Source organism: Parasteatoda tepidariorum, chromosome 3 (assembly GCF_043381705.1).
Source record: "Parasteatoda tepidariorum isolate YZ-2023 chromosome 3, CAS_Ptep_4.0, whole genome shotgun sequence".
NCBI lineage: Eukaryota > Metazoa > Arthropoda > Arachnida > Araneae > Theridiidae > Parasteatoda > Parasteatoda tepidariorum.
Window position 1 is genome coordinate 96,346,307 of NC_092206.1, and position 15,050 is coordinate 96,361,356.

A 15,050-nucleotide genomic window follows, 5' to 3' on the forward strand; every position below is an offset into this window, starting at 1 on the left:
GTAAATGGTTAAAAAGAAAACGTATAGTTTTGTATTCATGGTTTCTTAACCATACTAGTTGTAAACAGTTTCAAAACCGTAAAGGTAAAAAATGTTCTTTACTGTAAATTTACGGTCATCTGACTGCTTCCGGTAATGTTACCATAATTTTAGAATAAAAAGTCTAACAGTGTATCAGATAGGATCACTGATACTCATTTCTATCAGTATCTGTTATTGAAAAATTGGTACTTACTGATAACATGGTTTATGAAATATGAATTTTATAAATTTTGGGACAATCAACTTAATAAATCAACACATATCAACTTAATAAAAAAAAAACTTACATTTAAAGCAAAGATTTTCATAAACAAAACTCCACATCATGTACTTATCACAAAAATAGATTTATTTAGAGGAGAGGTATCATAAACTCTATTGAAGATTATGACTGCCAAAAAAGAAGTATGCATGACTGTAATATTTCACAGCAACTCCTATCTCCTTAAACGAAATAAGTATACATAGACAATCCCATTAAAAAATTCGGCAGCTGCAAGTATTTTATTTTATCTGAAAAATTCAGCTATAATCCGACTTATACTTTAACGGCAAATCCCACCCACAAACTTTCCTCGCTCAAACTTGGTCTTCCAAATTCACTTTAAAATATTTTTTTCTTTCTTTTTTTTTTGTTATGGCATGGAGTAATAAATTTTCCACGAATATATTCAAAATAATATACTTAATCCTCACACAGATATGCAGATTCTTCTCGAAATACCACGCACGCTATATGTTAACAAAATATTACTCCAAAAGGAAATCTAAAGCGATGTTTTTCATAAACTCTTAAGCAACACATTTAAACTCTATACTTTGAACAACATTTCCCTTACAATGAAAAGGAATAAGCAAATTCAGTCTCAATTATTTATGAAACTAGAAATTCAGTTATTGAATTTATTTAATTACACACATAAAAAAAACTTTAGAGTGTCTCAATATCAAAAAATATCTTTATATACTTTATTAGGGACCAGGATAGAATGTTGGTGAAGGCGTTGGGGCCCATATCCAAGAAGTCGTGAGTTCCCAGTCGGCTGAGGACTCCCCGTAAACAAAATGGCGACTAGTTCACGTTAATTCTTTCGGGGTCACTAAGTGCTTCAAGTTCCAGTAACAAATAAATACCTCTGATGATACTGGGTAGGAGAAGGATAGTGCTCTGGTCTGGGTTAAAATTACGATCAGTGGGTGAATGGATGGTGTGTGAATGTGTCCTCTCTGTAAAAGGGGTTGTGACGCATGCATATGGCAAAAGTCAAATTCTTAGCCATAGATGGCGCCACTGGAAAACATGAAGTAGTGCACGCCTTTGCCTTAAAATAGGCTTGTTTAGTAATGACCAGTAACACAAGACAACAACTAATTTATATCAAAATGGTGTAGAAAAACATCAGAGATAACTTTATGCTCTTGCTGTTTCACTACACCAAGAAATTGGCTTAGTGAAATACAAAAACTTTTCTTTTACACCAATTAGTGTAAAATAACTGCCACCATTTTAATTCTCCGGTAAAACAAAAATTTGCAATTAAGGTGAGATATAATACTCAAAACAGTCAGTAAAATTATTTTTACAATACGATATAAAGTAAGAACATTTAGTTTATGATGAATATTGCATGCCTTCACTAATTCTTAAAATTAAATTAATTTGTAAATCAAACACACTCATCGCATTCGAGTAAGGCTTAACAGAACAGACACGCATAGAAATTAATTATTATATAATTATTTATTAACCAAATGTCAATTGTATTAAATAGTATTATTATATTATTTAATAGAATTGACAGATATTAAAAAATTTAAATATAACCATCTTTATTATACAATTAAAAACATTCATACATTTTGCGACGACGATTTTTTGCTTCTGCAGATGTACTGCAGAGAATAGAACAACAGGAACAAACGATCGCTATTTCGTTCTCGATTGTAAGCATTCGACTAACGATTTCCAAATGACCTCAGAATTAGTGTTTTCAGAAGTGAAAATAATTCAAGAATGGTGTGAAATTGGAGAGTATGTCTAATAATAATAAATTATTGGGTTTTTAGATTTAGCTACAGCATTTAAAAAATATGTGATCACTCGATTTGATGTTGACCTAAAAAAGTTCTTTCCCACAATTTTTGGGTTGTTTAATACTAAATTCGTAAAACTATTATACCACAGCGTATATTTCGTACACAGCGTATACGTCATTTAAAAAATACTATGAAAAAATATAATGGGTTTCACTTTCGCTAGTTGGAATGGGATACCTGCAAGTGACGTAGTGTGGGTAACTCAATCTTGATTGGTTGTTGAAACGGGGAGTTTGTTTACATTAGCAACTGTTCTTTCCATTCTTTTTCGAGTAATCCAAGCTCGTCAAGTATCAATTCGCTTAAAGGACACATTCTATATTCTTCCATAAAGATTTCAGTTCTTTCACTATATATTTCTTACTTAACACAAAGCCATATGGAACATACATATATAAATTAAGCATCGAAGTTGCCAGGTACAAAAAAAAACAAAAATATATCCCAGTCACAATAAAATACATAAACAAATAATAAATATAAGTTAAATAAGAGACATAGGCGTGGAAGAATTATATTTCAACAAACTAGACGCGTGATGCGTCGCTGTATTTAATTAACTTCACGTTAATTAACATTCTAACTTATGTAGAGAAACTCAACTTTAACACACCATTTTGCTTATAAACTATCAGCTGGAGCTGATCTCATAAGTTATATGCGTGGTTATCCGTGATCTTATTCTTCTTGAAGTGCAAGGACCCGATTTTTTACAACAACAAAAAATTATGAGCGAGGTTTAAAGTTTTTTAGACAGTTTTATGGGATATTTTATTATTTGAGTCTTGTGGATTTTGCTTCGCAGCCAAACTTGGAAAAATGCACAATAACAGTAACTCGACAATATATGACTACAAAAAACGTGTTTTGCTTAGTTTAATAGCGTAAAACCACAGAGAAGAACACCAAATAATAATAAATTAAAAATTGAAATTATTTTATTAATTGTGTCGGCACATATCATTTAGTTTTGTGCATGATTTCGTACTGTTGTTCAGCACAGATTTATTGATTTTTTTTGTTATTAACCCCGTACAAAGAACAAGTATTCAGCTAGTTATGTATAATATTTACTTTTTTCTTAAAACGTGTCGTGCATTCTGATTGGAAGGAAAAATCATCTGATAGGATCGTTAATAAAGATAAAAGAGATAGAGTGATCTTTAGCTGTCATCATTAATAAAACCTATAACACTGTTCACCAGTAAAATATCCCCCCCCCCTTATTTCACAGTATTTATCAGTAATATTTATTTATCACTCATTTTTAATATTATTTACCGTTATTACCTCGTTTTTGTTTTTGATTATTATTCAAAATAAAAAGCATAAAACTAAAACACTAATAAAAAAATCGTTTTTCATATATTGGGTTACAAAGTAATCGTATGACATTACCTTATGTGCGATATTTTATAATAAAGATATATACTTACCATTTGATAATTATTAAACAATAAAAATTATTATATTAATTTTCAATTTGTTATATTAACTTTTATATAAATCTGAATTCCGAAAACGTGTACAATTAAAATAATAAATCAAAATATATTAGAGTCATTTTCAATAGGTAGGAGCATCAAAATACAGATCAAAACTCTGATAATAATTAAGTTTAAATTTAACCAGCAGAAAACATTTTAAGGTAAATTTATAATTCTTTCTAGTGATGGGCATTAACAAAAGTGTTTGCAAAAGTTTTCAATAAATGCCTTAAAATACATTTTCTTTTTTTAACTAAAAGGAACAATTTTGGGCATTCATGATGTTAACCGATCCGATATAAGGCCAAAAAATGCTTTTAAAAAAATAATATCCGGATGTTTATGAATATAAATATGACTATATAAATTATAAGTCAGTTGCTTGTTAATATCCTTAACAAATGTTAACAATAGATAAGTTATATTAGTATTTTCATTTAAATGATTTTTAAATAAAATTTATGACGGCCGGGATAGTCTGGTCGGTTGGGGGCTGGACTGATGTCCGAGAGTTCGTGGGTTCGAACCCCACCAGCCGAAGGCTCCCCGTGTAGTAAAGTGACTGATGCACGTTAAATCTGACGAGTCACAAAAGTCCTCCATGTTCCCATAACAACTCAATACCTGTGGGGGTACTGGATTGGAGAACGATCGTTCTCTGATTCAGTCAAAATTACGATCTGTGGATGAATGAATGAGTCCGCCCTATAAACGGATGCGACGTATGGTATGACAGAAGTCGAATTCTTGGTCATAGATGGCGCCACCGGACAACAAGAACTATCGCAAAGCTAATTAAATTATCAGAAAATAAATGAACTTAATGTATTTTTAGTTCCTTTTCATTCATAATTAATGTATGAACTCGTAACTCTTATGTATGTGTATGTATTATATTTTTACAACTTCACTGAAAATAACGATAATAAATTCATATTAAAAGTGTTAATTTTTTAAAAAAATATTGATAATTTTGTATTTGATTTAAATCAGCTTTTGTTTTATTTTACCGCCAAAATTATACTTAATTCTGCATTTTAAGCTAATTAAAATTAAAAATAAGCTTATGAATTAAATATAAATATTTATCTTTAATAGAAGTAATAGAAATCTTACTTAATAATCTCCCTCCTTTAATTAAGATCTATTTGAAGATTAATAGGTAAGTAATACTCAAGTTATAATGCTTTTGTAACTGATACTTAATTGTATCAGCATCAGTTTATAACTGACAAATTGATACGCAACCATTTCTAGAGCTCATTATGACTCGTAAAATCAACCCAAACATGGACCTACTATGAATTCGATCCATTAAAAATATTTTCATATGTTTTATCTATATTTTTTTTAATTTTGAATATTAAATTTGAAACTGAAATATGTGATGAGGAATTTTCAAAACTTTCTCACTAGAACATATTCAGAGTTATTCAGTTGTATAGTAAATTTAAGATGAATCGCATACGTAAACGAAAAAAAAAACATATTGAAGCATATTTCATATCAGGCTACCTCTAATGCATTTGATTCAAAAAAGTTTCAGAAGACTTCGAACCAACGTTTTGTGAAATAGAACATACCATTTGACACTTTTTCATCGACTGAAAGACTCAGAATGTCTACAAAACATGATAAATGGTTTCTTCGGGATATTTTTTACACAAAAACTAGAAGCTTTGACTTGAAACTTATACTCAAAATCGAAAGGTACCATTTTTTTTCCCTCTGAAAAAAAAACCGACTGCATAAAATAAACTTTCGAATATAAGGAACTATTGATGTATGTCAAGATTTTTTTTCTAGAGGTTTTCATGAATGCGAGGCACAAACAAGAAAACAGGAAACGCACAATGGATTAATTCATTTTCACCTTATTCGTTATGAAATAAAGAAACAATAATGTAAATTTTGTTTGTCATTTGAACGATCCTACATAAAAAATAGTTTGAAAAAGGTTCTAATCTATTTAAAATAAAATTTACTAAATAAACATAATAATTTTTGGCGCTAATGAATATACCCCACCAACTAGCATAAATTAAAATTTACCATAAATTTCCGAATACACGACAAAAATTTTTGGAATATCTTAAAAGCAAAAGTGGGAAAGGGATTGGCTTATAATTGGATTCATTAACTTCGCAAAATTCCTCGCGAACATTAACAGCAAAAATACTTTGCGTTTGCCGAGTATTAGCGACAGATGTCTAAATATCGCAAAACGAAACATGTGAAACATAACAAAATGATTGTTAGTAAAACGACTAAAAATAACAATTGAAAAAGGAAGCACATAAAAATGACAATAGACTAAAATATTTTTTTAATAAGAATTTTCTTCACCACCTATTTTCTTCCTAAAACAGATAATTAAATCAGCAAAGGAGAAGTAAATTTTAAGCGTTCTGACTTCAGAGTTCGGATAGCTCTCGCAGTTAGACTCAGATTTACTTTGGCTTGTTGCCAACTATGAACTGCTGATGACATTAATTGAAACTAGTATGTTAGTAAGTTTTGAAAAGAAGAGAAAGAGGAAACAAAAGCAGGAAGGGAACAATCGATGAAAGACAATGAATTTTATTTTTCAACAAATGTAAACAAAGTAAAATGGCTGGCTAGTTTAAAAAGGAAGTTGAAAGTTGCCCACAAAGACAACGTGTCTTATAATTTTTTTTCTATTGTGTCTTGTGGAATTTTTTTCCAAATCATCGCTGTCTACAGTAAAATAGTCGTTAATGGAGGTTAGTCGTTCTTAGGAGTTACCTCCATTAAGTCAAGTTGATCTTCACGTGGCGTGTCATCAATGAAACTTGCAATGTGTAGTTCACGTGGAAGGCGTGGCTCAGATCCATGAAACAATAAAATGGGGATCTGCATGTTAAATTTTGTAGCGTGATGTTGATAGCTAGTAAAGCTTTAGGTAATATTTTGTCCAATTTTTCTGGTTAGGTTTAGGTAATAGTTAGTCCCATTTTTTTCAAGTTGATGCAATGACGGCATTGGCATGTTCAACGATGTTATTAGCCTGTGGTGAATACGGTGGTGTCGCCGACTGTTGCATACCATACCTTTGCAAAAATCGATGAGTGTGGCGTACTGTAAACGCTGTTCCTCTGTCTGATAAATACATGCTGGGTATCCCATATCAAAGTATGATATCGTAATATAATGCGTCAATCACTGCATGTGCTAAGCGAGAGGAAGAAAATATAGCAATTACGTAGCAGCCTTACAGTTGTAACACCTTGCACAAGAATTTGCTGACGAAATGACTTCATAAATTGGCAAAAAAATTTGTTTACATGTTAAACGTAAGAAAATGGATTTGAAAACATGAGGAAACAAATCAAAATCAATAATTTAAACAAGATCAGCCGTAAAAACTTCTACGTTTCGATAGTTTAAAAAGAAATTAAATTAATGTCAGTGTTATTATAGTGTCCTTTTTTTTTACTTTTGTACTGTTAATAATTCGTTCTTCAAGTCTTTATTTTAAGGTTTCATATGAAATTTTTAGAAACTCTTATTTTCTTTTTCCCTATAATAAACAAAAGTTTACATAAGCTTTACTAATTAATAGATAAGATGCATAAGATGCTCATTCTTAAAGTAAAGTAAAAAAGAAAAGAAATATGTTTATATAAATATTTTTATAATTTAATGAAAATGAAATTATTGAAGGATTAAAGTTTGCTTTTCCTTTTACCAAAATAATATACTTCATATAAGCAGCTCTATGATTATTATGTATTTGTTTATTTATTGCTTTTTTGTATTTTTAAGGAGACAAAATTAACCTACAAAAATATTTTTCTAGCTTCTGAATTTTCAAACCTAATGTTTTGTATATCATCTATGCATATTCAGCATATTTAATTTATTCAGTTTCAACAGAAAAAAGTAAAAAGATATTAATTAAAACATATTGTTTATACACCTAAGCAAAAAAATTCCTTGTTCTATGAGATTTTAAAACTAATTTTAATTTCTCAAAAATTTAGTCATGAGTAAGATTTAAGAAAAATATTACTCAAAATGATTTCGAAAATATATATTTACTTGAATAAAGAAATATGTAATTTCAAATTTTCGTAAAATTTCTTCGAAAAAATGCTCATTTTTCAATGCATTTGCTGATTAAATTTTAATATTTAAACTTATTTCAAGTAACATTTGTTGTAGACTTTGTTTGTAACCAAACCATTTTAAGTCATCCTATTGGTTTCTGCACTTCTTTTTTGTTTCGCAAGCTGCCTTAATTAAAATTTTAATTTTCTTTTCTTTGGTAAGCAAGGTTTTTAATATTATAAATCTAAAGTTAACTTCTGAAATTTTTAACCTTTGTTTTCAAAGTAAAGTCACATTTGAACATAAAAACTGAAAATTTTTCACGTCACACTAACAGCTCTACAACAAATTAAAATGTATTGATATCAAACGAGTATTTTTTCTAGATCGATTATATGATTACCTAGTTTCTGAACAAAAATCTTTACAAAATTTCAAATATACAATAAAATAGAACTAAATATATTGTTCAGTGTTGTTTATCTTTGTTTTCAAAATAAAATCACATTTGAGCATAAAAACTGAAAATTTTTCACGTCACACTAACAGTTCTACAACAAATCAAAATGTATTGATACCAAGCGAGCATTTTTCTAGATCGATAATATGATTACCTAGTTTCTGAACAAAAATCTTTACAAAATTTCAAATACACAATAAAATAGAACTAAATATATTGTTCTGTATTGATTTTTTAAAGAAAAATACTAAACAATTTGAGTTAAAACATGATAAATTCCCTTTTAGACCTTAGCGTTTAATTCAAAACATTGCTTACAATACAGAAAATCTACATACAAAGTGTCAAAGAATTCCATAATAAACTTACTTTTTTTGTAATGTCTGTGATAGCGTAAAGAAATATTCTCAATATCAACGTTTTTCTGAAGAAGTATTTAATGTATGAATTGCTATTCGGTTTCGTCTGTTAGAAAGCAGAAAAACAACTAAAATTCGATTCTAAATATTGGAGGAAAAATTTTTTAAGAAATTTAGAAAGCTAATGAACAAAAGTTTAAATATAGAAAATAAAAAAATTCAAAATTTCTGTTGAAATGGCCGATTTTTAACGAGATACCTTAAAATTAATTTATCTTGAAAGAAACTGCTGCGCGAGACGCATTTTTAACGACAATAATTAATATTTCAATAATTGCATTAATTATGGCGGGAAGGCATGTACCAATAATGTTAAAACTGACCTTTTTCGATGTAGCTTTTCTCCGCATCTAAATAAGATATTGCTTTAGTTCTTTTTCTTTCACAGAATATTAACATATGCATGTTTACATTCTGATAAATGTTAATAAATTGCTTTTTCAGAAATTTTTTTTGCAAATTATGAACTGAAAACTTTTAATTTCTTGAAAAGTTTCCTCATTTTTAAGCAAAAATCACAGCATGCAATTGATATAACCTTAAATATCCAACAAAAAATTTCTAAGCGATATCGTAAGTACAGGGTGGCTACTAAATACTGTAACACTCCAAAAAATAAGAATTACTTTTAATCGATCTGTAAAACAATTGCTCTCTCACTATTCCTGTGACTGACACTTTCTATAAGTGCAGACGATTTTTGTTCAAGGCAAAATACTTAGAATCAATTTAAATATGGAATTGAAAAGGTTGCTGGTTAAACAGCTTTTCGATCGCGGATTTTCTGCATGTAAAATCTTTAAGCAATTAAAATCTCTTGCGTTTAACAGAACATTTATATATTGAACTATGAATCGATTATTAGATACTAATATAGCTGTTAAAATCGACCTAGGTCTGCTCGTCCACTCTCAATTTGTGCAAAAAAGCATATTAAAAGAATTCATGAAAAGATAAGAAGATAAACTTTCTTGCGATAAAAGGGCAGCAGAAGAGAACGTGAGTCGGAGAACTATGCAAGTTATATTAAATGAAAACCTGGGATTCCACCCTTTCTGCAAAAGAAAAGTTCAAGCTCTGAGAACTGCATAAAAATTAAAAAGCTAACAAAGATGTAAGAAATTGTTGAACTGGCACGGTAACAAAAGTGTTGACAGAATAATCTTTTCTGATGAGAAAATATTTTGCACAGAAAATAGTTAGAATGCTAAAATTGTATGTTCAGCAACCTTCTATGATGTACCTGATAATGTTTAAACTGTGCAACGCTTTCAGAACATGAATTCTGTAATGGTTCGGTCTGCAGTCTCAAACAATGGAAAACTTCTTCTGAAATTCATCGATAAATGAGTAGAAATCAATGCTGAATATTACAAAAAGGAAGTATTGGCTACACACTTATTGCCTCATACTGACAGATTATATTCCAAACAAGGTTTGAATATTTCAGCAAGAATCTGTACTATCGCACCGAGCCAAGGCAACACAGACTTGGCTCCATGTCCATTGCCCGAAGTTTATCAAGCAAGAAGATTGGACCCCTTCTTTACCGGATCAAAATCCTTTAAACTACTGTGTTTGATGGATTCTAGAGTTTAAAATTCGTGCTAATCGGACTCTCTCAGAGCTTCTTAATTGCGTGAATCGGGCAATTTACCTCTCAAAATCATTATTGCCGCCATCGGACAATGATGTAAAAAATTATCTTTCGTAATCGCTAAAGATAGTGGACGATTCGAATAAAAAAAAATTTCAAACTTCCATTTATAATGTTCATTATATTTGTGTATTTAGCGTTTTCTATTTAATATCAGTACAATAAAATGATTCAATATTTGTAACAGGCTTTGGTAGCCCCCTGTAGTTTCTTAGAAAAGGTGCATCAAAAAAGGTCAGTTTTAGAATTATTTATACATGCTCTACTGTCTCCCCTTAATATGTCTTCCAATATTTCAATGTCTTTAATATGATGTATATCCAATATGTCGCATTATTATATGAAGTATACATTATAATATGTATAATAATATTTGTAGTTCAGTAACATTTATAGAATAATAATACTTTCAATATTTTTAATAAGAATTTGCATACAAAATACCTCAAACATTGTCCCCATAGAACTGACTAGGATCAATAAATATCTTGAAATGTTAAAAACAAATAAATTTCATTCAAATTTATGGTTGTTTCTAAGAAATTCATGAAAATGAATGACAAATATTCCAAGCATATTCTGTAAGTATAATAAGATTATTTTCGAAGAAATTTCATTGATGTTTTGTAGTAGCTGTTTCTCTGAGAGAACTTTTCATTCTCAGGATATTAGAGATCTATAATAATAAAATGAAGAGTGTGTGCGTGTCTTCTCTTATAACTCCAGAACCATTTGTTCTACCATCCTGAAATCATAACAGAGGCTGCTAAGGTAAATTTTAGCTCTCGATTCTAAAATTTGTACGAAATTTTCAAATAGGTCGTTCGGTAAGTCATTTTCAAATAGGTCGTTCGGGACTTGTGAAAGTAGAGTTAAAATTAGCATTAGCCATTTTTTTAAATTAAAATATAGATGATTCAATTTCATTTTTTAGATAATTTAAAAGTCACATTGATGTTTGCTAGCTCTCATGTTTCAAAAAAGTAATTTATTGCAAATTCTTTCATTAATTATTTATTATTCGTTATATCTGATGAGCTAAACGATTAATGTGAACATGGTAGAATCCGCGAAATACTTCACCCAATTAGTATTCCTAAAATTACCTGAAACCACGTGTTTATTTTGTTTATATTTATGCTTTTATAATGTGTTTCTATAAAACTAAATAATTTAAAATCAACGGTAATGGTAATAAAAAAATAAATTATGAGCTGGAAAGAAAGAACAATTAATAGAGAAAAATTATTGATATGTTTAAAATAAAGTAAAACTCGCAATGCTAGTAATGAAGCCAATGATGCTTAATTAAATTTAGTAATCGGCAATAGTGACATAATGGTAATTGGCGTGGTTTTAATAGGCAGCAAATATGCTAATATAGGTACAATGTAAATTTAATTTGATACCTATTAAAACTGAATCAATAGTGTACATTTCAATGGATAATAAATACTGCTGAAAGAGATTTTTCGGAGAAAATTGCTTGATAGTGGTAAATTCTGACTATCGCGAGAACTCGAGCAACAACATTGTAGCAAATGATACTGAATGCAGTTAATCCTTATTTTGAGAGTATGTACTACTAAAAATGTGTTTTATTCAATCTAATAGTACAAAGACAAGGGAAAAGACGCCAAATAATAAATAAATAATCAGGGGTGCAATGTAGATCTACCCCCTCGTGATGTACCCCGGTCAACGTTCATACGGCAAAATTATCTACAATTCTGGCAAAAAGTTGTTAAAATCTCCTCAAATGGTTTGCCAGTAATAACAAGACAGTGACTCTCCAGTGGATTCCGGCTCACTGTGGAATCCAGGGAAACGAGACGGCCGATTTCCTGGCAAAAAAGGGAGCCTCTGTCCTGCAGAGATCTAATTCTAGACTCCCTTTCTATAATATCAAAAGCCTCGAAAAGAACATCTTCAGGGTTTCTTTTCACGAGGAACTGAAAAATCGTAATTCCAATAAACCATGGCTTAAACAGATTCTCAATGTCCCTCAGTGGCCTAAGATGAAATCTGTTACCATGTTTCGTCTGATAACTGGCCACGATTGCCTGAAAAAAACATCTATGTCGCATCAACGTGGTTCATGATCCCTTTTATACATTGTGTGACATCCACGAGGTAATGGTCTCACCTGTCTAGGTTCCCTGCTTTCCCTCGGAAATCTATCTCGTAACGCTACTGGATTGCTCGCTCTTATTTATAGATTTACTGTTATCTTTTTGATGTTCAATTGTCTTTTAATGTACTATTGGAAATATTTAAAAAAAAATACAATTGTTTTAGCTATATTTATTGTGTTGGTATATGTCTTTCAGTTTTGTACCTGACTTATGTTTTTGTTTTATGAAAGACTAATTTATTGAATATTTATTTTCTTTCACACCGTAAAGAACGGAATTCAACTAGCATATAATAAATTGGAAGAATCGGTACATAATACAAAAATATCCTCTCACGTTTTACAAATAAAACAATATTAGAAGATTACCTATACTTTTCAAAATTAGCATAACAAAATATAACCTCAATATATAATCTCAATATATAAAACAGACTAGCGGAATACTTATTCTTCGCACGGAGAGGAAAAGTAAATAAAACTAAATCAGTATCTATCAATATTAAACGAAACTGTATACGCATCATTGGCGACGCAAGTAATAGCATGAAGATTTCTACGATTGTCTTAAACAAGTACATTTGTTTTCCCCATTAATTTAGCTTTTTCATACAATACTTCTTTTTATTTCAATTTGTACTTATTTCTGAAATTAAGCATCATTGGCATCAAAATTAGTAGGGAGATATTTTACGGTTCTCCTTAAAAGAATAAGTACCATTTTCCATTAATTTTGCTTTTTCAAACATAACTTCTTTTAGCTTCAATTGCCGTTGTTTTTAAATTAAGTTATTTTAAAGATACACATTTCAGAAGCATAACTAAATCGGAATTAACACTTGATTTCAGGTAACTTTTTTACTAAAATATTTAATTTTTTTAATTTCGATTATAACACTCATTGTTGATTTTTAATTAATTAGTTCATAAACAGTCTATCAAAATCGTATAATTATACAAAGAAAAAATAAACTCATGGTTTCAGTTAATCTGAAAAATATTTATTCACTGATGCATTCCACATTAATTACTTTGCTTGCCTAAAATAACAAAACGAATAGTTAATTACGTTTAAAGAACAATGCAATACTCTCTTTTTTCTATAAAATAGAGATGTAAAGCAGTAATCATCACTGCTATTATCTTTTAAGCATTCAAAAAAGCAGAACCTTTAACAGTTTTATTTTTAACAATGGCTAATGAACATGGCTCGAAAATGATTTTCCCAAGTGTTATTAAAATTAAAATTGATTTACAATCGTTATCATACTTTTATACATAGGTTTAATTCGTTTAGATGCTTTGGTAATTAAAATAATTTTCAACTAAATTTATGAATCCAAGACATAAAGCATAAATTTTCTACTAATCTAAGCATAAATAAAATATTGTTTAAAATAGTAATAGTTAGTGAACGGTTTTCGAGTTATACACAAAACACGCACACAAAACAGACTAACTATTTATTCCTTTTATCATTCTAGGTTTATAACTTTTAGTTAACTGGTATGCCTAATAAGCATATTTCTTTTTTCTTTTATTTTCGCCCTGTCTGCTTTCTATTTGAATTTATTTAAATTTTGTGAAAAAGCATTTTTACATGCACCTAATGTATCCAGCTGTAAAAAACATATTCTTTACGTGTTTAGCATACAACTGTGTTAATATTAAACGGAATGGCGATAAGGAAATAGATATGAGTTCGCAAAGTGGGGTAACTGACTCTTAAAAGCAAAGAAGTGGTGTTGATCAATTGAACACTTCCCCTTCCTTATAAATTATGCATTCCATTTGTGGAGGTAACAAAATATCTCTCGGAAGGAAAAATCTTTAGAAATTTTAAAACACATGTAAATGGGAAAAAAGGTGTATTGGATGTGGTTGAATCCTCTAACAAGAACCAAAATACAAGAACAATATATTCTACTCAGAAAAAGAGGTTTTGGAGAACATTAAATGTAAGTAATATGTAAATACTCTTAAAATATCTGTATATATAACGCAATAAAAAGAAATTTAGAAATAAATATATACTGTGTTAATTTATTTTTCTTCAACTATATTAATACAATATTAGAAAGCTCACTAATCAGAAGATATAAACGTGTAAGCTAACAACGAATTTCATATTACTTTTGTTTTCTGATTTAATATTTTTTAATTTTTCTTCTTCTTCCTTAAAAATGTTTTTCATTTCCACTTCTTCTTTCCTTTACTTGTTTTTGTATATATATATATATATAATATGCGGTGTATCCACACCGATATTTTTTAGTTAAAAAAGCAGCATGATTAAGGAGTCCAGTTTCGGCATAATATTTTATTTAGAAGCGATGGTGAAATAGCAGTTTAACCCCTCTCCAAAGCGGGAGAGGGGGAACACACATCCCGTCTAAGCTGACGGATTTTATTTTAGCATGATAAACAACAAAAAGCCACGCAAAAACTTGTGCTCTGCGTTTTATAGGATGATTACAAGTTGTAAAGTGGTCAGTCATTATTGCCTTTTTCTGTATTCCTACGCCTCATCAATTTATTTATTACTCATAGAAAATCATTTAATCTTTCCTTATATGGAAGTGAAAGATCTTAAAATAACTTCTCTTTTGAAGAATAAATCTAATTATTATTCATTGGCATGTTTTTAGCCTTGAAGTCCCAAAATAGAATTTCTACCCTTATC